Source organism: Somniosus microcephalus, chromosome 13 (assembly GCF_052327205.1).
Source record: "Somniosus microcephalus isolate GS21.2 chromosome 13, FLI_Smic_1.0, whole genome shotgun sequence".
Lineage (NCBI taxonomy): Eukaryota > Metazoa > Chordata > Chondrichthyes > Squaliformes > Somniosidae > Somniosus > Somniosus microcephalus.
In genome coordinates this window covers 132,479,825-132,507,254 of record NC_140999.1, presented here as the reverse complement: position 1 = coordinate 132,507,254, position 27,430 = coordinate 132,479,825, and the positions used below count along the sequence as shown (strand labels likewise).

At 45.6% G+C, this 27,430-nt stretch overlaps 1 pseudogene; it reads left to right on the top strand.

Moving 5' to 3' along the window:
* Positions 1-21,490, top strand: part of LOC147108603 (uncharacterized) — a 118,690-nt pseudogene extending 97,200 nt beyond the window's left edge.
* The last annotated feature ends 5,940 nt before the right edge of the window (positions 21,491-27,430 follow it).

The window sequence follows — 27,430 nt, the reverse complement described above, 5'->3', positions numbered from 1 at the left end:
TTGATCCGAAAATCTGCGGGCTCTCTCCCTGGGGCATGGATCTGCCATCATGAAACCTGCTTGAGTCATCTGGCTCCTTGGGCTTGGCCTGCTCCAGCTTGCTGACACAGGTTCACAGCCAGCAATGCTGAGAATGAGGTCCTGCAGCATGAATGAACCTCCCCTTTAAGAACTGGAAAGAGCCTGTTGCAATGAAGACTTGTGATTAGACTGCACCTGATATTGGTTAGCGCTTTGAGTCTAATGCCACTGAGCTAGGCTGTCAATGCTTGATTTAGAGCTCCCATCCTTTCTTTGAGCAATGACAATGAATTTTGCGGGCAACGAGATTCATTAACGCCTGGCACTAAATCTCAAACTTTTCCAAAGTTAGCGCCCATTCCTGGGTGATAATGAATTTCTCGCCCCAAGACTGTAATGAGGGCTGGAGACGAGTGGTCCTGGCGGAGCCCAAATTGAGCATCGGTGAGAAGGTTATTGGTGAGGAAGCGCCGCTTGATAGCACTGTCAACGACCCCTTCCATCACTTTGCTGATGATTGAGAGTAGACTGATTGAGCGGTAATTGGTCGGATTGGATTTGTCCTGTTTTTGTGGACAGGACATACCTGGCCAATTTTCCACTTTCTTGGGTAGATGCTGTAATGTATGTACCTTTAAGGGGAGAACTACTTTTTACAGCTCCTGTATACTGTAGTACCGGCAGTGACCACACCTGTATATAAACCCTGAGTAGTGATCTGTACTGTTAGTTCTCGATTAACCCTCATTCAGTAAACACCTGTTGAATCATTCCCTGCAGTCGATGTCTGATTATTGAAGGACACAACATTAAGATACACGGATCTAACAGTGGCGACGAGCAAGTTCGAACCTACCTGCAACTCTGCATCACCTCCCAGGGATTCGCTCCTGGAGAACAGTGGAAGAAGATCGAGTGCAGAAGCACGGGCGTCGACCACGCGCAACCGCCCAGTCATCCAGCGGAGATTTGAGCATCGCAGGGGAGGCTGTCGAGAGCCAGGCTTGGCTTTCCAGTCACGGTGGTCCAGCGAAACGGGCTGGCAACAGGTACTGCGCAGACCCTTCCCGGACAGCGACGGGCTAGAGTCCGACCGAGCGGCACAGAAAAAGGCCAAGCAGCATCGATGGGGGAGAGAAAGAGGGCAGAGCGCACAGGGGACAGCCGGTGTTCAGGACCGAGCGGCGTCAACGGGGGAGAGAGATGAGAGAGAGCAGAGCGCAGCCGGTGTTCAAGGGCCGAGCAGCGTCAGCGGGGGAGAGAGGCGTGCAGGAAAACGCGAGGCGTTGCCATTTGCCACGAGGACCGCCGAGAGCAGCGTTGGCAGCAGCGCAGGAGACGCCATATTAAGCCGCAGCGGGGAAGAAAGGAAAGCGCGGGAGACGCCATTTTAAGCCGCAGCGGGGAAGAAAGGAAAGCGCGGGAGACGCCATTTTAAGCCAGTCTAACCACACCCAAAAATGCCGAAGAGTGGCAGTATCACAGCGTTCGACAATGAAGTCGAAGATTGGACGACATATGTCGAATGCATAGAAGTATACTGCAAGGCAAATGAAGTGCCAGATGACAAGAAAGCGCTGGTATTGTTGAATTTAATGAGTGCAAAAACATATGGCTTACTACGAAACCCAGTAACCCCAGAGAAGCCAGTAGAAAAGGATTTTGAAAACATAGTGTCAATCCTACAGGACCACTTAAACCCCACACCGCTGCTGATAGCAGAAAGATTTAAGTTTCACAAAAGGAACCAGCATAAAGATGAAAGTAATGCTGAGTATTTAATGGAACTGCGCAAGCTATCGAAACAATGCCAGTTTGGAACGGGACTAGCAGATACTTTAAGGGATAAGTTTGTGTGTGGGCTTCAAAGTGAAGGAACCCAGAAACGGCTTCTATCAGAAAAGGATCTTAAGCTGGACAAGGCTTTCAGCATGGCAGTATCACACGAAGCAGCAGCACGGGGCGCGGCAGAGATACAATGGAGACTGCAAGAATATGGCACAAATGAAATGTCATACGGAACAGTGAAGTGCTATCGCTGCGGCAGAACAACACACGACCATAAGGATTGCTGGTTCAAGGACAAAGTGTGCAGACAGTGTGGAAAAGTAGGACACATAGCAAGAGTCTGCAGGTCGGGAAAGAAAGCCAGCAGCAAGAAATCTCCACAGGAGAAGTACAAGAAGGTACATAAGGTGACGGAGAGTAGTTCAGACGAACATAAAAGTGATACAGACTCCGGAAGCAAGGAGCTGGGTTATCTGAAACTACATAATGTGATCAAAACGGAGGATCACCAAACTATCTGGGTCACGCACAAGATAGCAGGAGTCCAAGTGAAAATGGAATTGGACACAAGTTCGGCCCACCAGTCATAAACTGAAGGGACTACAAGCGGCTATTCTCACATATACCCTTGAGAGATACAAAGATTGTCTTGAAGACGTACACGGGCCAAAAAGTCTGCCCCAAAGGAACAATAAGGGTGAACGTTATATATAACGGCAAGGAAACACCAAAAATGGACCTATATGTATTGCCAGATGGAGGACCACCACTACTAGGACATGAAAGGATCCGGAAGATACAGCTAGATTGGCATTCCATACAGGCACTGACTGTGGCTGACAAAAAGGATGACGACGTCACACCTGGGCGACTGTCAAAGATCCTAACTGATGCGAAAGAAGTGTTCCAGCAAGGACTCGGAACACTAAAAGGCATGACAGTGATGATAAAAATTGAAGAAAACGCAAGCCCAAAATTTTTTAAGGCCAGACCGGTACCTTATGCGATCCGCCCAGCCGTTGAAGCAGAGCTGGAGAGTCTGGAACATTCAGGTGTACTGTCCAAGGTAGACTGGAGCGAGTGGGCTACACCCATCATCCCTGTGATGAAAAAGACGTTGAGCAGCACGCCTGGGGAACCAAGGAAGGTTCGCATCTGTGGGGACTTTAAGGTAACAATGAACCCGGTCCTTCACACCGTACAATATCCACTTCCGCGGATTGAAGATATTTTCGCCTCGCTATCTGGAGGGAAACGCTTCACTAAGATTGATCTGGCCCAGGCGTATCTGCAAATGGAGGTAGAAGAAGCATCAAAAAAATACCTCACAATCAACACCCATAAATGTCTCTACCAATACAACCGGCTGGTATTTGGGGTAGCATCAGCTCCGGCTATTTGGCAGAGGGCAATGGAACAAGTCCTGCAAGGGATCCCAGGGACCCAGTGTTATTTGGATGACATCCTGGTCACGGGCGAAAATGACAGTGATCACCTTGCCAACCTGGAGCAGGTGCTCACTAGATTGCAGGAATATGGGCTCCGAGCTAACCGCCCCAAATGCGAGTTTTTTTAGAAAACAGATCTCGTATTGTGGCCACGTTATCGATAAAGAGGGGTTACATAAGTCCCCAGAGAAGATTGAGGCAGTAGTCAAGGCTCCAGCACCGGAAAATGTGTCACAAATGAGGTCGTTCCTCGGGCTGGTAAACTACTACCATAAATTCTTGCCAAATTTGTCTACAATACTACACCCACTGAACACCCGAATGCAAACTGGAGTGCCATGGAAGTGGAGTGACGAATGTAGATGAGCTTTCCAGAGGAGCAAAACACTAATCACATTGAAAGAGGTATTGGCCCATTACAACCCGGCATTACCAATTCGGCTGGCATGTGATGCGTCAACCTACGGCATTGGAGCGGTGCTGTTGCACAAGTTCTCGGATGGCTCAGAGAGGCCAATAGCCTTTGCATCATGATCACTAACATCAGTCGAGCGTAACTACGCCCAGATTGACAGGGAGGCCCTCAGCGTAGTATGGGGAGTGAAAAAGTTCAATCACAATCTGCACGGGCAGAAGTTCACCTTGCTGACTGACCACCAACCACTTGTCTCCATCTTTAATCCAAAGAAGGGCATTCCGGTGATGACTGCGCAACGGCTACAAAGATGGTCCTTTTTTCTAGGGGCGCACCAATATGAAATTGAGTATAAGGGCACGAAACAGCATGGAAACGCTGATGGGCTATCACGCCCGCCACTGCCTACTGCGGAGGAAGCACCAGCAGTGGATCCTGTCAAAATATTTCATTCGACTATAATTGAATGCTTGCCAGCAACTAACGCTGGTATAGAGAAGCAGACCCGAAATGACCCGACACTGTCTCAGGTATATGATTTGATGGTGAAGGGATGGCCAGCACATGGTGACTCACTGTTGCCAGCATTCTCATCCAGAAGAGAACAGCTGTCAGTATGCCAGGGGATCTTGATGTGTGGATCCCGAGTGGTAATTCCACCCAAGTTAAGGAAGAGAGTGCTCAATGAGCTTCCCGAAGGTCATCTGGGAGGGGTGAAAATGAAAAGCCTTGCTAGGGCTTATGTGTGGTGGCCGGGGATCGATCAGCAAATCGAGGACCTGACAAAGAGCTGCTCAGGATGCCAGAAGGTCCAAAATGCACCACCACATGCCCCTCTACACCCATGGGAGTGGCCCTCATCTCCATGGCAACGGGTGCATATTGATTTTGCTGGTCCATTCATGGACTCAATGGTTTTAATAGCCATGGATGCGCACTCGAAATGGCCTGAGGTGATCAAAATGTCCTCCACCACCACGGAGAAATCTATTGCAGTCCTGCGGACCATTTTTGCCAGGAACGGCTTGCCAGAGCAGATTTGCTCTGACAACGGACCACAGTTTGTGTCCGAAGAGTTTCGAAGATTTATGAAAAGGAATGGGGTAAGGCATTACACATCCGCCCCGTATCATCCAGCCACAAATGGATTGGCTGAGAGGTTCGTACAAACCTTTAAGAAGGCAATAAAGGCTATGTACAATGACAACATTCCACTGCAGCACAAGGTGGACAATTTCCTGTTCGCCTACCGGAGTGCGACACATGCAGTCACCAACCAGGCCCCAGCCATGATGTTCTTTAACTGAAGGTTAAAAATTCGCCTGGATTTGCTCTGACCAAACGTACGAAAAGATTTTGAGAGTAAGCAATTCCAGCACATCCATGAGAAGCCAACAAGGAACTTCAATGTAGGGCAACCAGTCTTGGCCCGTGACTACCGAACAGAAAAATGGCAGCCAGGAACGATATGCACATGGCAGGGCCCACTAATGTACACAGTGGACGTTGGGGAGAGCATCGTGAGACGCCATGCTGACCAGATCCTAGAGTCACAGGAACAAGTCAACCCCATGCCTCGCCCATGCGTACCTGGTGATGAACCCGACGTACAGGTAGCATCTACCCCAGAAACAGTAGCATCGGAAGCTGATGAACCAACCGACGACAGGGGCGGCCAGAATCGCCTCCGCACCAAGAGCAAGACACTCGGGAAAGGCGCTATCCAGAAAGGATCAGGAAGCCTCCCCAAAGACTGAATTTATAAATAGACTATTTTCAGCTAATGTTGCATGTTAAAAGTGTTAATTGTAATTAGTTTGATATTTAATTGTTAAATGAGTGTTATGGTACTGTTAATCTAAAAGGGGAGGAATTGTAATGTATGTACCTTTAAGGGGAGAACTACTTTTTACAGCTCCTGTATACTGTAGTACCGGCAGTGACCACACCTGTATATAAACCCTGAGTGGTGATCTGTACAATTAGTTCTAGAGTAACCCTCATTCAATAAACACCTGTTGAATCGTTCTCTGCAGTCATTGTCTGATTATTGAAGGACACAACATTAAGATACACGGATCTAACAGATGCCAGTTTTGTAGCTGTACTGGAACAGTTTGGCTAGAGCCGCGGCTAGTTCTGGAGCACATGTCTTCAGCACTGTGGCTGGGATGTTGTCGGGGCCCATAGCCTTTGCTGTATCCAGTGCGCTCAGCCGAACCTTGATATTGCATTGAGTGAATCGAATTGGCTGAAGGCTGGCTTCTGTGATGGTGGGGATTTCAGGAGTAGGCCGAGATGGATCATCCGCTCGGCACTTCTGGCTGAAGATGGTTGCCCTCAGCCTTGTCTTTTGCACTCGTGCTGGGCTCCATCATTGAGGATGGGGATGCTCATGCAGCCTCCTCCTCCTGCTATAAATACCATTTTAAATGACATATATCTGATAATATTTGACAGGCTGGAAAAAATGAATTCCCCACTTGAAGTCAGATGATGTGTTGCCCGGCAAGCTGAAAGTTGAAGGGTTTTCCTTACTCAGGGTCTGAGAAATCTAAGAAGAAGAAGGAGAAAGAAAGCAATTGGTGGAGTATGGAAATGGAAATGCAGAGGGATGCTGACCAGGGAGAAGTCCAGCTTCGTCTGCATTAAAAGGAGCAAAAACAAAAGCAGAGAAAAGAAAGAGCTCAAAACCTTACTGAGTAAAACAGACTCAGATGAGGAAGCGGGGAAAGCAAACTTTCTCTCTGAGCGTCTGAGACCAATTATACCGAGAACTATCAAGTGGAAATCAAAGCATGCCACAGTATGGGAAAAATCATGGTGGCTAAACTAGATCTAGTGAAGGCAAATGCAGCTAATGGATAAAGCTATCATGGTGGAATCAGATGAAGACTCGTGGACCTGGTGACATGTTATTGTCAGAAGCCCTTTGCAGGCAGGCCGATGATTGAATGTAACCACCACAGCAGCTAGATCCACCTGTCTTGTGCCAAAATCTGAAAGTCTAATGTCCCTGATGTCATTTTCTGTGAGAAATGTAGAGATGTGAAAAAAGTGAGTAAATCGGGGTCAGGCCATTAGACGGTTCCTTGAATGAACAATTGTGTGGCTTGCCTGTATGAGCTCAGAAACATTAAATTAAAAAAAAAGTGCTGATGGTCAGCCAAAGAAGCCTTGATGAAAGGCAGAAGGGAGTGACTTTATTTGAACACAACAGAGTGACACATACAGATTGCCATGGGAAGGAAAGATTCCTTTATTCCTCTCTTCTTGCAGTTTTACTCCCCACTGAAACAGAAATAATGGCCGGAATTTGCGGTGGGTAATAACTGGGCCATAGTTAGCTCACCAGAGATTTGACATTCTACATTAGTCAACTCTGGACTGAATCCCTTTTCACTGCTACCAGTGCTAGTTACTTTGGCCTAGAAATTCGGTGGATGCGCCACCAGTTAGCGCCCAAAGAGGGCACTTAGTGGGTTTAGCACCACTGGCCACGCCTCCCGCGAAATTTAGCGGGGCGCTAATGGCGGCATTAGCCTGTAGCGCTGCACCACCACCGATGACGTCATCGGTGTGTGCAGCGCCCCGCTACCGCCCCGATCGCGATATTTGGTCGCGCCCCCTGCTGTAACGTCGGTTGCAATTTGCGACCGGTTCAGGGGGGCCTACCTGCGGTGGTAGTGGCGCTAATTAAAGGGGAGGTGCGGGGCGGTCATTTTTTTGCTGGCCGCCTTCCAGCACCTCCTCGCGCTGCTGTCCCCAGCCTCCTGAGCACCCCCCCGGGCAGTGCCGCTGTGTCCCAAGAGCCCGGCACTTCTCCTTGGTGCCGGGCTCTTTTGCCGGCACTCACGATCTCCGATCGCGCTGGTGCAGGTCCCTCCCCTTTAAGAAGGGGAGGAAGGCCTGCAGTACCGCAGCGTGCCGTGCCGCAGCGTGTGGTGCTGCGGCACGTTGTGCTGCGATATTCAGTTGCAGCGCCCCAAGAGGGATGCGGGGCGCCTCGAGCAGCGCCCCACTTCCGTTTGGGGCGCTGAGACTGAATATTGGGCTGGCGCAAGTGGCTCCGTCCGGTGTGGTAATTCCGGTGCCCAGGCGAGCTTGGCGCCCCCCACCGAATTTCTAGGCCTTTGTGTTTAGTCATAGATGACGGCCACTTGCTCACCAACTAATAGGACAGTGAGACATTAATGGTTGCATAGAGAAAATGGTTTTCTGTTCAACATAACTCTTCCCTAATGTTGGAATAGACTGTAGGAACCAAAGCAGTTTAATATTCCATGCACAGGGCCCAGCAGGAAATCCACAATTGTTACCTGCAGGCAATTTACTAACTGCATAATAGTATGGATGGTTTAACAAGATATCAATACAAGTTGCTTCTTCTGCATTAGTACGAGCAGAGAGAGGCCTCTGAAGAATCTGAAATCAGTATTGTCAAAGTGCAGCTGTAACCTTTCTTTCATATGGTACTACTAATCTCCCCCAAAAGATACTTGGCTCTGTGTCCCACATTTCCATAGTGAATGTTAGTTAGCCTGGCTATGGGTTGGATTTTTACAAAAGACTCTCCTTTCTCCCCAGACCATTGGAGTGAAACATCAACTGCACCACCCACTGATGTATGCAAAAATGCCAGTCTTCAGTAAAGATTCAGTGCTAACTATCACACTCATAATTTAATTAAACAACATAATTCCCAGGAGACAGCAGTGATATATACATTATACAATTAAAGGTTTTTGTTCAGATTCACATTTTCAAATGATAAGACTTAAAGGGGGCTAAATTCAGTTGATTTGTGCCTCCCGTTAGCGCCCTCTTAGGCGCAAATCAACTAGCGCCTGGGTGCGGCAACACTAACGCCCCCCCGCGAAATTCAGCAGGAGGTTAGCAGCAGTGCTAACTGTTAAGCGCCGCGGCGCTGCGCCGCCGGCAATGACATAATTGCCGTGCGCAGCGCCCCGGCTGTAATATTGGGTGGCGCACCCCGACTTACCGCCGGATGCTGTGTCCGCCGGGGTTAGGGGGGCCTAACTGCGGCCGGGGCAGCGCTAGTTAAAGGGGAGGTTGTGGGCGGCCATTTTTGTTGCTGGCCACCTGCCAGCACCTGCCCCCGTTGCTGTCCCTGGCCCCTGTGAAGCCTCTCCGTGGGGTGCCAGATGCTCTCCATTTGCCAGCACTCCTGATCCCTGGTGGCCCAGCTGGGCACCGGGACGCATTGAGCCAGGGCCCTCCCCTTTAATAAGGGGAGGAAGGCCTGCAGTACTGCAGCGCGACGTGCCACAGCACATGGCACTGCGTCACATAGCACCGTGATATTGGCTCGCAGCACCCCAAGAGGGACACGGGGTGCTTCCAGTAGTGCCCCTCCTCCCTCTCGGGGTGCTACCTGGGAAAATCGGCTGCGGGGGTGCTAACTTTTTTGGGGTGCTAAAATTAGCGCCCCGGTGAAGGTAGTGCCCCAAAAGGCGCTACCTAATTTTTACCCAAAGAAGTCACTTTGTAGGCTCTACAGCTTCATTGCACATTATAAAGATTAATAACAGAAAATGCTGGAAATACTCAGCAGGTCAGGCAGCATCTGTAGAGAGAGAAACGGAGTGCAGCTGTTACCCTTCTTTCATATTGTACTACTAATCTCCCCCCCAAAATACTTGGCTCTGTGTCCCACATTTCCACAGTGAATGTTAGTTAGCCTGGCTATGGGTAGGATTTAGTATACTGTGTTTGCTGCTCACGATGCGATCTCCTCTACATTGGGGAGACCAAATGCAGATTGGGTGACCGCTTTGCAGAACACCTCCGTTCAGTCCATAAGGGTAACCCCGAGCTTCCGGTCACCTGTCACTTTAATTCTCCACTCCACTCCCACTCTGACCTCTCTGTCTTTGGCCTCTTACATTGTTCTAATGAAGCTCAACGTAACCTCGAGGAACAGCACTTCATCTTTCGATTAGGCACTTTACAGACTTCTGAACTCAACATCGAGGTCAACAATTTCAGGCCATAACCTCTGCCCCTATCATTTTATTTTCTCTCACATGGCAGCTGTTGATCATCCTGCCATTGCCATTTACATTCCATTTAGAGTCATCTTTTGTTAATAACTTGTCCCATTACCATCTCCTTTTGCCTTGCACCATCACCCCTTTTGTCTCTTCATCTCTCCTGCCTTCCATCCTATCACAAGCCTTCCCTTTTGTTCTTTCCTCCCCTCCCCGCCCGCCTCTACACTTGCTTAAAAACCTGTTACATCTCCAACTTCTTCCAGTTCTAACGAAGGGTCATCGACCTGAAACGTTTTTCTGTTTTTATTTCAGATTTCCAGCATCCGCAGTATTTTGCTTTTGTGTTATAAAGATTAATGTTGCCTTCTCCGTACTATATCTTATTTTACTTTCTTTCATTTTTCATTAACAGTGAATTCCTTTTGCTTCCAAATAGGCCCCTTATCCTAGATACTACAGCCTAGAGATTACTGTTGGCATTATTAATAGAAAGAAAGACTTGCTTTTATATAGCATCTTTCATGGCCACTGGATGCCCTAAAGTGCTTTATAGCCAATAAAGTACTTTTTGAAGTGTAGTCACTGTTGTAATGTAGGAAACGCAGAGGGATAAATATTGGCCAGGACACCAGGGATAACTCCCCTGCTCTTCTTCGAAATAGTGCCATAGAATCTTTTAAGTCCACCTGAGAAAGCAGACGGGGCCTCAGTTTAAACATCTCACCTGAAAGACGGCACCTCTGACAGTGCAGCACTCCCTCAGTACTGCATTGGAGTGTCAGCCTAGATTTTTGTGCTCAAGTTCCTGGAGTGTGACTTGAACCCACAACCTTCTGACTCTGAGGCTGTAAAGGAAAAGTCATATTTCAGAAAGTTACACCATCCTATTACAAAATTCTGACCTTATTAAAACATGATATACTGGGTTTAAAAATCTAAAATGCCTCAATGACACAAGCTGTGAATACAGGCTTCTGAGATAAGATGAAGTGTTAACACAAAAGTTGTAAATACCACACAAGCTTTTGAAATGGGGATTGATTGTTAATACTGAGACAAAGGCCCTATTGAAGAAGCAAAGGCTTGCTTCCAAGGAGTCTGCAGTTTGGAACCAACACAATAGCTGTACCCAGCTTAAAGTGTTAAAAACTACCACTTCGAACAGAAACACAGAACATTAAAGAGCCATGTGCCTTTGATAAATAAGGCATCAAATGAAAGACAGCAAACATACGTTTGCAATACAACCAATTGAAGTAGCTAAGAAATGCATGGAACACCCTGGTTGAAGTGGTTTTGATTTACATTGTAAATATGATACCTACAGAAGACTTTGTAGATATGATTTCAATAGATGACACCAAGCAATCATGGTTTTTGTATTAAAATGAAACAGTTAGGAGACACAATGCCTGATTATAACCAATGTAAGAAGTCATACAACACCAGGTTATAGTCCAACAGCTTTATTTGAAATCACAAGCTTTCGGAGCACTGCTCCTTCGTCAGGTGAAGTGAAGAGTTGCATATAAGCACAGTATATATAGTCAGAGAGTACTGCCAGATGATTACAGGTAATCTTTCTAACTGCCCTTTATCACACCTCGGCAAAGAGATAATCACAGCAATCACAGGTGTGAATGGTGTCCAAACAGGTTAGTCAGGAAAACATTACATCAAATAACAATGAGGTGGGGTCACCAGGGGTTCCACACTCATGAGGACGGCCTCAACCGGAATCTTGGGTTCATGTCACACTACATGTAACCCCACCTGATGTAGAGTCATCCAGACTCGAGTCGTCATTGGCTTGTTCTCTCTACACAGATGCGGCAGGACCTGCTGTGATTTCCAGCAAAAAAATAGTTTTTTTTTGTTTTTTGTTTTTCATACAGACCCCAGCATCTGCAACATTTGACCCCTTGTGACCCCTTGTGACCCTCATTGTTCTTTGATGTAATGTTTTCCTGACTGACCTGTTTGGACACCATTCACACCTGTAATTGCTGTGATTATCTCTCTGCCGAGGTGTGATAAAGGGCAGTTAGAAAGATTACCTGTAATCATCTGGCAGTACTCTCTGACTATATATGCTGTGCTTATATGCAACTCTTCACTTCACCAGGCGAAGGAGCAGCACTCCGAAAGCTTGTGATTTCAAATAAAGCTGTTGGACTATAACCTGGTGTTGTGTGACTTCTTACATTTGTCCACCCCAGTCCAACGCCGGCATCTCCACATCATGATTATAACCAGTTAAGCCAATATTAAGAATTGAATTGAAGTCCTTCGTAAGAATGGCATCAAAGAGATAAATCTGTAATAACCATTTTATATGATAAGTTTTGAAACACCCATAGAGCAGACAGGATTCTGAAAGTTAACGGCTTAATTGACAATAGAGTAGAAAGAATCAGCAGAGAATGGCTAGTGATAATTAGCTTACATCAGTAGAAAACTTGAAAGGATTTACTACTGCAAAAAGGATATAAAATATGGAGCTTTCAGATAGAAAGTCAGAAGTCGCTGGAAGGGGCAGGCAATTCTCAACTTCAGAGGCAGGCGCTGTAAGTTTTTAACTCTTTGAGTCTCGGGGATCAAGAGGTACTGTTATTTGATTTTGGTGGATATCCTGGATTATAAATAATAAGAAATGTATAAATGTAACAAAGTTGAGATTTGAGAATAAGGATCTCTGAGAATAAGAAATGTAAGCTATTTGTATTTTGAACAGTTAAAGTCGCGATTGACTCACAGAAATCACAGAAACCTCACAGTGCAGATAGAGGCCATTTCGGCCCATCGAGCCTGCACCGACACATATCCCACCCTATCCCTGTAACCCCACGTATTTAATCCCCCTAACACTAAGGGTCAATTTATCACAGCCAATCAACCTAACCTGCACATCTTTGGACTGTGGGAGGAAACCGGAGCACCCGGAGAAAACCCACGCAAACACGGGGAGAATGTGCAAACTCCACACAGACAGTCGCCCGAGGCCGGATCCGAACCCGGGTCTCTGGCGCTGTGAGGCAACAGTGCTAACCACTATGCCACCATACTCACCAGCTGTTAACTGCAAGTCGGTTCTTTAATAAATCTATATATTTTTAGAATTGTCTCAAATAGTATTTCTGTATCAAACTCGCAAACTCAATTTCTGTACACTCTTTTGTGAGGAGTTGCAGAATTCTGGGGGGGGGGGGGTTTCCAGACCCTCATAATATCCAGAAGGTTACAGTCTAGTTAAACTTAATAAAAGTGCTATCTGGAAGACGGTAACATCTTCAAGTCATTCCTTTCCTTTAGAGATAGCCTGGACCTTAGACCCAATTAAGTGTCTTATAGAATTCGGCTATCTCTAACTTTAGTTGAAGGTGAACATCTGGGGAATACGCCTGACCTGGGGTAGCCCGAAAAGGGCTAGGACTAGTAATTATCCCTTCAAGGCGAGAGTGCAACCAACTGAGCCGCAGCTAACGCTAATAGATCAATGTTTAACTATTAAAGCTAACGGATTATTGCTTAACTTGCTCATGTGATACTTCTCTGTTGGCTATATTAATGCAGGCATTAACCCTTTGATTTTAACTGAGTTAACATCTACGTTAAAATAGCAGACAGAGGGATATCATATTAATGCTATAAGTGTTCGTCTGCTGATATCACCAACAGTAATTTATAAACTTAGGTGTTTATTAACTCACTGCCCAGTTTTTTGCTGTTATAATAGAAAAAGGAAAACATTGCATTTATATTGTGCTGTATTAGGATGTCCCAGATCTCCTTACAGCCAGTTGATTACTTTTGAACTTGTGAATTAGGGAAATGCAGCAGTCAACAAGCAACAAATAAATGAATCTCTAGATAATCTTTTTTTTGTCTGAAGGATGAAGGCGGGCCAGGACCCTGGGAACATACTCTGCCCTTTTTTGAATGATGCCACCTGAACAGGACAGGCCCTAAGTTTAACATCTTGGTGGGGGGGGGGTGGAATTTTGCGATGGGTCAGCGGGCGCAATCGGTGGCGGGTCAGCTGGGAAGTTTTTTTTCTTCAACCTGCCGCCACATGCCTTTCCCAAATGTCGGGTCTGTCATCGCTGAGCAGACCCAACATGCAGCGGCAGAGGAGGCAATTCAGGTAATCATGACCTTGTTATCAGAGCATTAAGAACTATTTTCAGCTCACCTTCAGAGTTTAACAGGTCACTCACGGGATCTACACTGCTCAGGAATCACATCAGGTAAGCAGGACAGGAGTTGAATGGCCATGGAATCATCTCATTACTTGACAGCTGCAAATGTGCTATAAAAGCTCCTATCTAACAGCTGCTCACTTTCCAAGCTTAGAAGTTGTTGCTTATTGCAATTGGAAGACAGATTGAACTTTATGCAGGTTGCAAGTTTTTGGAGTAAACTCTCTATCTAGTGTCACCTCATTGGAACAACCTCTCTCACCATTAACAGATTGCTTCTGTCATCTCAAGTTCACCTGCCATCTATTACATCAGAATGGGTACGGTTTATACTGTCTCATCTTGGTCCTCAGAATCCCACCACGATGAGCCCCAACACCAGCAGCACCAGGCACACCAGCAGCACCAACAACAACACCAACCTTCTCCGCAATCAACTGATGCTGCACAGGACACAGGGCATCAGCACCCGATCACATTGCTGCCCGGGACACCAGGGATGGTCTCACCATGGCCAGATTTACTACCCTTGTGTGTTGTTAGTTGGTATGATTGCATTAGGATGAGTGTGAGGGGTGGCTAGTGAGTTGGGGAAGTGATAATCTAAATAGAGAGGGATGGGTGGAGGTGCAAGGTAAGTTGGTGTGAGTAAGGATGTGCAGGAGTAAGGTAGGGAAGGCAGAGTGATGGGGTTGTGATGAGTGGCACAGCAGGATGAGGTTGAGTGTGGCATTTCAGTAACATTTCCTGATCTACTGAGATCATTGAAAGGTTTGTGCCACTCCAGCCTGATCCTCCTGACAACATCCCTGCTTGTGTCCTCCTGTGCAATGTGCAACCAGACTGCGTTGATCTCCTGGGGAGGTCTCTTCCGCCCATTGGAAGGAAAGAAAACCTCCCTGCATGCTGTGACTCCCTCGATAAGCATATGGAGGGAGTCATGGGAGAGCCTGCGTGCAGCCCTCCACCTCTGTGCAGTGCTTGTCAGTGATTGCAGCACCTCAATGCTGTAGAACACTTACAGCACAAATGTCAAAATTAATTTGCGCACGGTCCCTTTAAGGAACCTGGCTGATGATGCATCGTTGAATTACGTAATCTGTCCTGCTTCCTTCAATTGGCTGGGAAACGCACTGGGCGGGCTTAACAAGTTCATTCGGGGAAAATTATTTCAGAGGCTGGGCTGGAGCCGGCAGCAACGCCAGGACCTGCCACAGACACGCTGAGGTTGGTAAAATCCAGCCCCTGATCTCTGACAGTGCAGCACTCCCTCAGAATTGCACTGAAGTGGCAGCCTAGATTATATATAGCAGCACTGGAGAAGGTGCAAAAATTATTTACAAGGATGATACCAGAACTGAGTGTTTACAACTATCAGGAAAGACTGAACAGGCTGGGGCTCTTTTCTCTAGAAAAGAAAAGGCTGAGGGATGACCTATTATAGGCCTTTAAAATTATAAAGGGGTTGGAACGGGTAGATGTAGAGAAGATGCTTCCACTTCTGGGAGAGTCCAAAAGTAGGGGCCGTAAATATAAGATAGTGACTAATAAATCCAATAAAGAATTCAGGAGAAACTTCTTTACCTAGAGAGAGATTAGAATGTGGAATGTGTTACCACATGGAGTAGTTGAAGTGAATAAGGGGAAGCTCGATAAGTACAGGAGAGAGAAAGAAATAGAAGGATATGCAGATAGGGTGAGATGAAGTAGGGTGGGAGGAAGTTCATGTGGAGCATAAACACTGGCACAGACCAGTTGGGCCAAATGGCCTGTTTCTGTGCTGTAAATTCAATGTAATTCTATATGCTGATGCCTGTAGGGTAGCTTGAATTCACAATCTTTTGGCTCAAATCATTGGTAAGGATTACATATCTTTTCTCTGTTTACCTTTTTAATTTAGGGGAGCAGATTATCTTTCATCAGAACACATCGCTGTGGGAGGAGGGGGGATTCACCCCTGCCGGTGACCTGTTTGTTTCGCTTTGAGAAACTGGCTAACCAACTGGAATATGAATGTAAGACCCCAATTACAATGTTGAGGTATAAGTGGGCAGAGCAAGTGGCTCAGAGCTTGTTATGAATAGTGAATGCTACCAACCTCATGAGGTTGGCACAGCATGATCATGGTGAGTGCTGTGCCCATTACTCTGTGGTCTTGCTGCTTTAGCACTCACATTGGGAAATCTCTTCACTTTAGTGAATTTAAATCACCACCCATCTAGTCTGATAGACAATATTAGTATTATAATCAGACAACGTTAAAACAAGCTTGCACTCAAAACACTCACAAACTGTAGGAATGTCGAACAAAAACCCGGTAAGAATGACCTGAGGTAGAATTAATTTCTCAGAAGGGTATTACCTAGATGCTGAGCATAGTTTATAACCTCAACCTGGAATAAAATGGATCAAGTGCACAACAAGAAAAAAAATCATATCTGACACAATCTCTTAAGCCTTATCAATAAAGCTAACACCACAAAGGACAGTAATATATGCTTGTCTCTAACAACTGAAGTTAATTTTGCATCACACTGGGGGCTCAGGCAAAGGTCATATTTGTTTTCAAATTAGACCTTCAGGTAATTGGGAAGTATGTATACAACACACCAATGGGTCTATTCACAATTCTAAATGCTCAGCTCTCCTCATTTCATCTGCATGGTTTAGCTTGGATTATAGAACTGAAAATGAGTGCACCAATTAAGAGAAAGGTCAGCATGTTAATGAAGTGGCAGCTTTGTTAACAATCTCTTTACACAGAGTTCTATCTTTACTAATTGCAGCACGGCTAATGCTAATAAGAATTTTAAGAAACATCTGTATAATATTCATGTGTCTCGTATTTTAACGGAGCCATTAACTCATTACTTTATAAAGGTTAATGCCTCTGTTAAATTAGCGAAAAAAGGGATTTAATGCAAATGTGTTTGTATGATAATATCAGACAATTCAATTTCCATGCAATAGTTTTTACTGACATTGCAACTTTAAAATAGGAAGTTGACTAATCCACTGGAATGACAATACCCTGATTACATAGGCCAGAATTTTGCCTACCAGGGCGTGTCTGGTGTGGCAGTGTGGGCAGGCACTGATGCCCTGTGTCCTGTGGAGCATCAGGTGATTGCAGAGAAGGTTGGTGTTGTTGTTGGTGCTGCTGGTGTGCCTGGTGCTGCTGGTGTTGGGGCTCATCTTGGCCTGATTCTGAGGACCAAGGTGAGACAATATAAACGGCACCATGTTGATAGAATAGATGGCAGGTGAAGTACAGATGACCGAAGCATTCTGTCAATGGTGAGAGAGTTCTTCCAATGAGGTGACACTGGATGGAAACTTTGCTGGAAACACTTGCAGCCTGCAGAATCTGTGCTGGAAATGGACTGAGCAACAGCTTTTGCCTGAAGAAAATGATATCTGTCAGGTGAGAACTTTAACTGTATATTTGATGCTGTCGAGTAATCAGCTGGAGCAATGGCCACGGAACTCCCGCCTCAGGTTGACAGATGTGGTTCCTGAGCTGCATGAATCCCGTGGCCATGCAGGGAGATTTAAAAAGTAAGTGAAAAAAGGCTATTATGTGCCTGTAAATGACCTGATAATGATTTCAATTGGGTCGCCTGCTGCTGCCGGCCAGGTTGGCTCCGTGATGACAGACTCGCCTGTGGGAAAGGCGTGTGGAGGTGAGTTGACGGCGGGCTCCAGACCCGCTGTCAAAAATAACAACTTTCCTACTCAACTCGCCACCGATCACGCCCGCTACCACCCCTGAAAATTCTGGTCATAAACTTTCCTTTAAGGGGTTATTCCTAAAAAGATTAGGAAATATTAGCACAATGTTCAGCCTATTAGGGTATGGATTATAAATGATGAAGCACAGCAGAGCAAGACAAGCTTAACCATATAACAATGTCCAGCATTTCATTCGCTCTGCATTGTATCGTCACATTTGCTACTGTGTCAGACCTTCCAACTCACCCTCATTTCTGGACAATAACTGCAGTCCTTAAAAAATCTTCACCTAATAACACTCTCTTCAGGTTGGAAGGTGTATAGCTGAAAGGAAGGCTGATATTGATCTTTCTGCAATAATCAATGGCCGCTCTCAGTGGAATGCAATTTGTTTTCACTCTGTAGATCACATTATACAAATGAATTTCTTCCAGAAACCTGATATGGGAGGAATACTCAATAGAAGTTGTTTGCATTCGGAGTTTTCCTTTAATGAAGCAGTCATTAGAGTCTTTTTCGTGTTCCTCTGGCGCAGAGACATGGGTGCAATTAACTTTAAGTGAACATTCAAATACAGCTTGAATAATTGCGGCTTTACATTGAAACTGAAAATCTCTATCTGTTTCCCTTCCATGATTCACAGTGCTGTTAATCCATTGCCATTTGCTTGCACATTTTAACACCCTTGGAGCAATTCAAGTGTCTCTGTAAATCGCAGCAGCACATTACAATACATCACTGTATTTAGTGTGGCAGCTTCAACGAATTGCAAATAGACACGGAGGTTATAAACAAGTCCTTGGGAGTTCCTCACCAATATATTGGGTTATCTTTTATTAGTTCTTTTTATGTAGCTTAATTGAATAGAGGGACAGAAGAACCAAGCTAAGGTAAAATGAATCATTTACATTAAATTTGTAATATAAGATTATCGTATCTTTCTACAGTGGAGAGATTCTCAAATCAATTTGCTTCCCGCTAATATTAAACATTCAGGGTGTCTCAGCCCACTCTGATGAAACTTCAGGTCCACACCTCAGATATGATAACAAAGATCAAATGATACTTAATATCATCTTATTTGATATTACCAGTAAGAAAGTTTCATCACCCACTGTTGGCTCCTTAATCTCATTTCACGTTGAATTAATTCCTGATAAATGATTTTGCCTCACATGGCATGATCCTGTGAAATGACTAAGGCACTGCTCATTTGTGACTGGAAGCAATTTAAAAGTATTGTGGGGTGTATATATTCCTGCGCTTGCTAATTTGAACTAAAAGCCAGGCATGAGTAATCGGGTGAGCAAGACTCATGGAAAACAGTAAGAAGCTTTTCATCTAATAATACTACTGTTCTGGATTTTACACACAGCCTAAAATGGGTGTAACTAGCATAAAATGAAAAAAAAATGTGAGCCCTGTGAAGGCCTTGTTAAAGACTTATCATAAGAAGCTTGCACGGGATTTAGCAATGGGTGATACAAACAAAACTGGATGCTGAACTTCCATTCAGAATGGGATGGTTCATAAGAAGGAAGGGAAGATCTAGATATATTCGCACGACACTGATCGTTCAAGGGATGTGGGCGTCGCTGGCAAGGCCAGCATTTATTGCCCATCCCTAGTTGCTCTTGAGACGGTGGTGATGAGCTGCCTTCTTGAACCGCTGCAGTCCGTGTGGTGAAGGTACTCCCACAGTGCTGTTAGGGAGGGAGTTCCAGGATTTTGAGCCAGCGACGATGAAGGAACAGCGATATATTTCCAAGTCAGGATGTCTGTCTGTATGTGTGTTTGTATGTGTGTGTTTTTCTGTCTCTGTCTGTGTGTGTGTGTGTCTGTCTGTCTCTGTCTGCCCCTGTGTGTCTGTCTCTGTCTGTCCCTGTGTCTCTGTCTCCTTTTCAGCAACTTTTCAGCTCCACAGAATACATATAGCTGTATGGTTTACAGAAGGCTCACCATCTATACTTGTGGTTACCCCTAATGTTGCCTCATCAGAGTCAGCAGTCTCTTGTGCTTGAGTCAGTCAGGGAGAGGGCTCATTGCTTTGGGAGAATTCACATATAGTCCCTATGCAGGACGATATAACGACACAGTGCTATTGCTAATTTGAGAGAGAAGTGGGTGCTTTTGCATGCATCTCACTGCTGGGATGCATATTTTCATAAGGCTCCCTGATTTCTTTGAACACAGGAAGCTAGGTAGCTGTACTTTCCCTGATTCCCGCCTTCATGCTTGCCTGCATGAATTCTCCAAGTAAATTACAGCCACCCATAAGTGGTTGAGGCAACTTAGCCATGCCATCATCCACTGCTGTGATTAAGGGTTGAATAGAGGAAAGTGATGACACAATACTGTCCCTGTATTATAACAACCTTTTGAAGGGATATTTACTAGTCCTAGCCCCTTTAGGGCTATCCCAGATCAGGCGTATTTCTCAGATGTTCACTTTCAACTAAAGCTTGAGGTAGCCGAATCCTAAAGACACTTAACTGGGTCTAAAGGTCCAGGCTATCTCTCCCTAAAGGAAAGAAACAACCCGAGAATGTTACCGTCCTCCAGATAGTGCTTTTAATACATTTAGCTAGACTATAACATCCCGAATATTATGAAGGTCCAGAGAACTCCTTCAGAAATATGTAACGCTTCACCAAAGAATGTACAGAGATTGAGTTCGCGAGTTATTGATACAGAGGACTTATGTGAGACAATTCTAAAAATATATAGAGATTTATTAAAAGAACCAACATGCAATTTACAGTTGGTGAATCAGTCAATCACAACGTTAACAGTTCTAAAAAGAGAAAAATACAATCTTTTTAACAGAGAATCTTGCTTTTAAATCTTAACTTCGCTACAGTATTACAGTTCTTAAAGTTTTCTATAGAGGATATCCATCAATATCAAATACCTTTGATCCCCGAGCTACAAAGACTGGTAGACCACAGAGCCGCCTCTGTAGCTGAGAATTGTTTTGCCCGATTAAAGCGACTCTGCTATCTTATTTGAAACTTCAATATTTATACCCTTTTCCAGTTGTATTTCCTTTTAAGTTTCTGCTGACCCAAGTTAATTATCCCTATTCATCCTTCTGCTGACCTCTGCAATTCTTACTGCTACATCAGCTTGTAATATTCCAGAATCTTGTCTTTCCCCAGGTGTTCTGGGTTAACCATATAAAATGGTGTGAAAGGCAGGTGTTCCTTATTTTATGTCATCTTTACGAGGGCAGATGTTCCTTATTTTATGTGCCATATTTACAAAGTTTAAATTAAAACACCTTATCCAGGGTGGACCATTGTTTTTGTTCCCAAAAGTCAGCTTGTCGGAGCCATTCACCTTCTGTTTCAATAAGGTTATTTATTCAGGGTCAACAACTTGCCCTGTTTCAATAAGGCCAGAATTCTTTCATAAGATAGTGTATTTTTCTAAATAGGTTATATGGCTTATTCCATCAGACTTTGTTGCAACAAAGGCCTATGAAGATCTGTATCTCAGTATAAGTCAGGAGGGTCATATGGCATGGTGACTACCTCTCTGAATCTGCAGGCATCACTGCAGCTCAGTGAGTTGCACAGACCACTTCTGTCCAGGCAGAACGACAGGGAAACCATTGCTTGAATACTGCAATTCTTTCAACGTAAATGAAACCTCTAATTTAAAACTTTTCAAATTATTTATAGGAAAATGATGGGACAACAAAAACTGAAAGACTATCTATTTGAAGTTTATCCTAATGAATTGATCTTATATGAGAAACTTCTCAAACTTTTGCTGTTTGACCAGATCTTCACCATGTATGTACTATCTGATCTAGTGTTCAAACTATATCTTGGGATTGTGTATATTTATCCTCTAAATATAGAGGAATGAATTATACATCAGTGTCACTCAAAGGGGATTTAACAAGACACCAAATATAAATTTGAGTAGTAAATCATATTGAGCTGTAGTTTCTAACCTGGAATTTGTGATACACTTATAGAAACCTAGATTTTATATCATTTATCTACCTCTTTAACAACAATAACTTGCATTACGTACTGCATTTAGCATGGAAAACATCCCAAGATGTTTCACAAACCGAAGCAGAAGGAGACTGAAGAGAAGAACTGTCGAAGAGAAAGGTTATAAAGATGGATTTTGAAGGGTGAGAGAGTTATAGACAAATAAAGTGATTTAAAGAAGGTGTTTGAAAGTGTGGAGGCAAAATGGCTGAAGGTTCTGCCACTAATGGTAGAGTGGAGAGAGCAGAAGATTGCACAATAGAATAATGGTAATAGAGTGGAGTGTGTGAGCAGGGATGTAGGAATGGAGGAGGTTGCAAAGGCCGTGAAAGGATTTGATGATGAGGACAAGGACTTTGATGTTGATGCACAGGGTTTGTGGTAAAAGGTGAGCTGGATTTTGTGCGGAACATGATGTAGGTGACAGAGTTCTGGATAAGTTGGAGTTCATGTAGGGTGTATTTCAGGAGGCCAGTGAGGAGGGCACTCATAAAACTGAGACTTGAGGTGAAAAAGATATGTGCCCAATATTTACAGGGAGACAGGGAGAGAGTAAGGGCTTCGGTTAGTGGCTGAGAAACCCAGAGATGCCAGGAACGTGGAGGTCCTGCCGAATTTAACAGCAGGACCTCATTAGAACTTTTTTACTCTGTTTCCCGCTCGGCAGCCAGCCAGATTGAAGCCCGGCTGCCAGGCGGGAAAGCTTGCGCTACAAGGGAGCAGCCGGGGACCGCAGGTAATCGAGAAGATTGAGGGTCAGTGCAGGATGGGCACGGATCACGGGGTGGGAAGAGATCGTGGGAGGGGAAGAGAGATCGAGGGGGGAAGAGAGATCAAGGAAGGGGCTCAGATCATGGGGAAAAGAGAGATCGCGGGGAAGAGAGATTGCGGGGATGAGTGATCATGGGGACTCAGATCACGGGGAAACAGAGATCGCAGAGCAGAGATCACAGCGTGAAGAGAGATTGTGGGGGAAGAGACCATGGGGGAAGAGAGATCGCGGGGTCAAGATCGCAGGGTGAATAGAGATCCCGGGGGTAAGAGAGATCAAGGGGGAGTGTCAGCTGATCGTGTGGAAGGGAGAGATTACAGCGGGTTTGTTTGAGGGGCTGACTGGAAGCAGTCCTGCTCCTGCCGGTCCACATGCAGTGCTAGAAAAACACTTACCTGCTGGATCCGGCAGCTCTCGCCTCCCTTCAGGTGCCGGGTTACCCAGCCATTAAATTCAAATTGATGACAAAATCTGAGGCTCGCAGCCTCATTTATATATTGTAATTACTGAGCCACTTTTACAGAGCGGGTTACTTGTACGCCACAAAACCCAACACCGTTAAACCGCAGTGGGTTGGGGACATATTTCCCATTTTTTCAAATTTAAGCTCCTGGCCCAACACTGTCCTGCCTGTTGTGGGGGAGGCGGGAATGGGCGTTAAAACTACCTCCATGAAGGAGAGTTTCAGTGATATTGGGCATGAGATAGGAATGGAAATGGCCAATATTTGGAGGGAGAAGTAAGTTATCTTGATGATGAACTGGATGTGGGGTTTGAAGCAAAGTACAGAGTTGAGCAAAACATTGATGTTGTGCACCATCAGGTCGAGCTCCAGCAGGCATCCAGGCAGTGTCAAGGAATCAGGGAGTAAGTTCCAGGGTTTCTTTTGGGTCCAAAAACCATGGCTTCAATTTCACTGATTTTGCACTGCAGAGAAATTCTGGCTCATCCATGACTTGATGTTAGCCAAATAGTGCAATAACAAAGCATAGTTGTGGAGTCAAGTGTGGTGGTGGAAAGTAAAGCAGGATATCATCGTCACCCCCACTTATGGGCAGTGTTGTTGAGAGATAACATATTGATGAGAGATATCAGAGAACCAAGGATGGAGCCTTGGGGTACACCAGAGGTGACTGTATGGGGACGGGAGGAGCATCCGTTGTAGGAGATGTGTTGACAATTGTTGAATCCGTGATTCTTAAAGTATGATGTTTTTCAATAACTAGACGGAGGCTGTAAATTAACAATCAACAGGTGTTTACTGGAGGAGGGTAGTCTAAAGACTAACCGTAAAGAGGCCTGCTCAAGGCTTATATACAGGTGTGGTCACTGCCGGTACTACAGTATACAGGAGCTGTAAAAGTAGTTCTCTCTTAAAGGTACATACACTACAATTCCTCCCCTTTTAGATTAACAGTACCCATAACATTCAAATAACAGTTAACACTTTAACATGCACATTTAACTGAAATAGTCCATTCATAGATTCAGTCTTTGGGGCGGCTTCCTGATCCTTTCTGGATAGCGCCTTTCCTGAGGTTCTTGTTCTTGGTGCGGAAGCGATTCTGGCCCCCTTTCATCGGTTAGTTCATCAGGTTCCGCTGCTACTGTTTCTGAGGTAGATGCTACCGGTATGTCGGGTTCATCCCCAGGTACGCGAGACATGGGGTTGACTTGTTCCTGTGACGCTAGGATCTGGTCGACGTGGCGTCTCACAATGTTCTCCCCGACATCCATTGTATACATTAATGGCCCCTGCCATGTGCATATCATTCCGGGTTGCGATTTCTCTGTTCGGTAGTCGCGGGCCAAGACTGGTTGTCCTACATTGAAGCTCCTTGTCGGCTTTTCATTGATGTGCTGGAATTGCTTATCCTCAACATTTCTTCGCACATTTGGCCTGAGCAAATCCAGACGAGATCTCAACCTTCGGTTAAAGAACATCATGGCCGGGGTCTGGTTGGTAACTGCATGTGTCGCATTTCTGTAGGCTAACAGGAAATTGTCCACCTTATGCTGTAGTGGAATTTCATCATCGCACATGGCCCTTATCGCCTTTTAAAAGGTTTGTACGAACCTCTCAGCCAATCCATTTGTGGCTGGATGATACGGGGCGGATGTGCAATGCCTTACCCCATTCCTTCTCATAAATTTCCGAAACTCTTCGGACACAAACTGTGGTCCGTATCAGAGCAAATCTGCTCTGGCAAGCCGTTCCTGGCAAATATGGTCCGTAGGACTGCAATCGTTTTCTCTGCAGTGGTTGAGGACATTTTGATCACCTCAGGCCTTTTCGAGTGCGCATCCACTGCTATTAAGAACATTGAGTCCATGAATGGACCAGCAAAATCAATATGCACCCATTGCCATGGAGAGGAGGGCTACTCCCATGGGTGTAGAGGGGCATGTGGTGGTGCATTTTGGACCTTCTGGCATCCTGAGCAGCTCTTTGTTAGTTCCTCGATTTGTTGATCGATTCCCGGCCACCACACATAAGCCCTAGCAAGGCTTTTCATTTTCACCCCTCCCAGATGGCCTTCGTGAAGCTCATTGAGCACTCTCTCCCTTAACTTGGGTGGAATTACCACTCGGGACCAACACATCACTGTCCCCTGGCATACTGACAGCTGTTCTCTTCTGGATGAGAATGCTGGCAACAGTGAGTCACCATGTGTTGGCCATCCCCTCACCGTCAAATCATATACCCGAGACAGTGTCGGATCATTGCGGGTCTCCTTCCCTATATCCGCGTTAGTTACTGGCAATCGTTCAATTATCGATGAATAAATATTTCGATAGGGTCCACTGCTGGTGCTTCCTCCACAGTAGGCAGTGGCAGGCGTGATAGCCCATCAGCGTTTCCATGCTGTTTCATGCCCTTATACTCTATTTCATATTGGTTCGCCCCAAGAAAAAGGGACCATCTTTGTAGCTGTTGTGCAGTCATCACCGGAACACCCTTCTTTGGATTAAAGATGGAGACAAATGGTTGGTGGTCAGTCAGCAAGGTGAACTTCTGCCCATGCAGATAGTGGTTGAATTTTTTTACTCCCCATACTCGGCTGAGGGCCTCCCTGTCGATCTGGGCGTAGCTGCGATCGGCTGAGGTTAGTGACCGAGACGCAAAAGCTACTGGCCTCTCCAACCCGTCTGGGAATTTGTGCGACAGCACCGCTCCAATACCATAGGGTGATGCATCACATGCCAACCGAATTGGTAGTGCTGGGTTGAAATGAGCCAACACCTCTTTTGATGTTATCAAATCTTTACACTTCTGGGAAGCTCGTTTACATTCATCATTCCACTTCCATGGTACCCCCGTTTGCAGTAGGGTGTTCAGTGGGTGTAATACTGTAGACAAATTTGGTAAGAACGTATGGTAGTAGTTCACCAGCCCAAGGAACGACCTCAGTTGTGACACATTTTCCAGTGCTGGAGCCTTGACTACTGCCTCAATCTTTTCAGGGGACTTATGTAACCCCTCTTCATCAATAACGTGGCCACAATACGAGATCTGCTTCTGGAAAAACTCACACTTGTGGCGATTAGCTCATAGCCCATATTCCTTTAATCTAGTGAGCACCTTCTCCAGGATGGCGAGGTGATCACTGTCATTTTCGCCCGTGACGAGGATGTCGTCCAAATAACACTGGGTCCCTGGAATCCCTTGCAGGACTTGATCCATTGCCCTTTGCCAAATAGCCGGAGCCAATGCTACCCCAAACACCAGCCGGTTGTATTGGTAGAGACCTCTATGAGTGTTGATCGTGCGGTATTGTTTTGAGGCTTCCTCTACCTCCATTTGCAGGTACGCCTGGGCCAGATCAATTTTGGTGAAGCGTTTACCTCCAGATAGCGAGGCAAAAATATCCTCAATCCGTGGAAGTGGATATTGTACCGTGTGAAGGACTGCGTTCACTGTCACCTTAAAATCCCCACAGATGCGGACCTTCTTTGGTTCCCCAGGCATATTACTCAATGACCTCTTCATTACAGGAACGATGGGTGTAGCCCACTCGCTCCAGTCTACTTTGGACAGTACTCCTGAATGTTCCAACCCTTCCAGCTCTGCTTCGACGGCTGGTCGGATCGCATAAGGCACCGGTCTGGCCTTAAAAAACTTTGGGCTTGCATTTTCCTCTATTTTAATCGTCGATGTTATGCCTTTTAGTGTTCTGAGTCCCTCCTGAAACACTTCTTGTGCGTCAGTTAGCATTTTTGACAGTCGTCCAGGTGTGACGTCATCATCCTTTTTGGCCTCAACCTTCAGTGCCTGTATGGAATGCCAATCTAATTGTATCTTCCGGATCCATTCACGTCCTAGTAGTGGTGGTCCTCCATCTGGCAATACATATAGGTCCATTTTGGGTATTTCCTGGCCTTTGTATATCACGTTCACCCTTATTTTTCCTTTGGGGTAGACTTTTTGCCCCGTGTACGTCTTCAAGACAATCTCTGTAGCTTTCAAGGGTATATGTGAAAATAGCCGCTTGTAGTCCCTTTGGTTTATAACTGTTAGGGCTGATCCTGTGTCCAATTCCATTTTCACTTGGACTCCGTCTATCTTGAGCATGACCCAGATAGTCTGGTGATCCTCCCTTTTGATTACCTTATGTAGTTTCAGACAACCCAGCTCCTTGCTTCCGGAGTCTGTATCACTTTTCTGTTCGTCTGAACTACTGTCCATCACCTTATGTACCTTTTTGTACTTCTCCTGTGGAGATTTCTTGCTGCTGGTTTTCTTCCCTGACCTGCAGACTCTTGCTATGTGTCCTGCTTTTCCACATTGTCTGCACACTTGGTCCTTGAACCAACAATCCTTCTGGTCGTGTGTTGTTCTGCTGCAGTGATAACACTTCCCTGCTCCATATGACATTTCATTGGTGCCATATTCTTGCGGTCTCCGTTGTATCTCTGCAGCGCCCCGTGCGGCTGCTTCATGTGATACTGCCATGCTGAAAGCCTTGTCCAGCGTAAGATCCTTTTCTGATAGAAGCCGTTTCTGGGTTCCTTCACTTTGAAGCCCACACACAA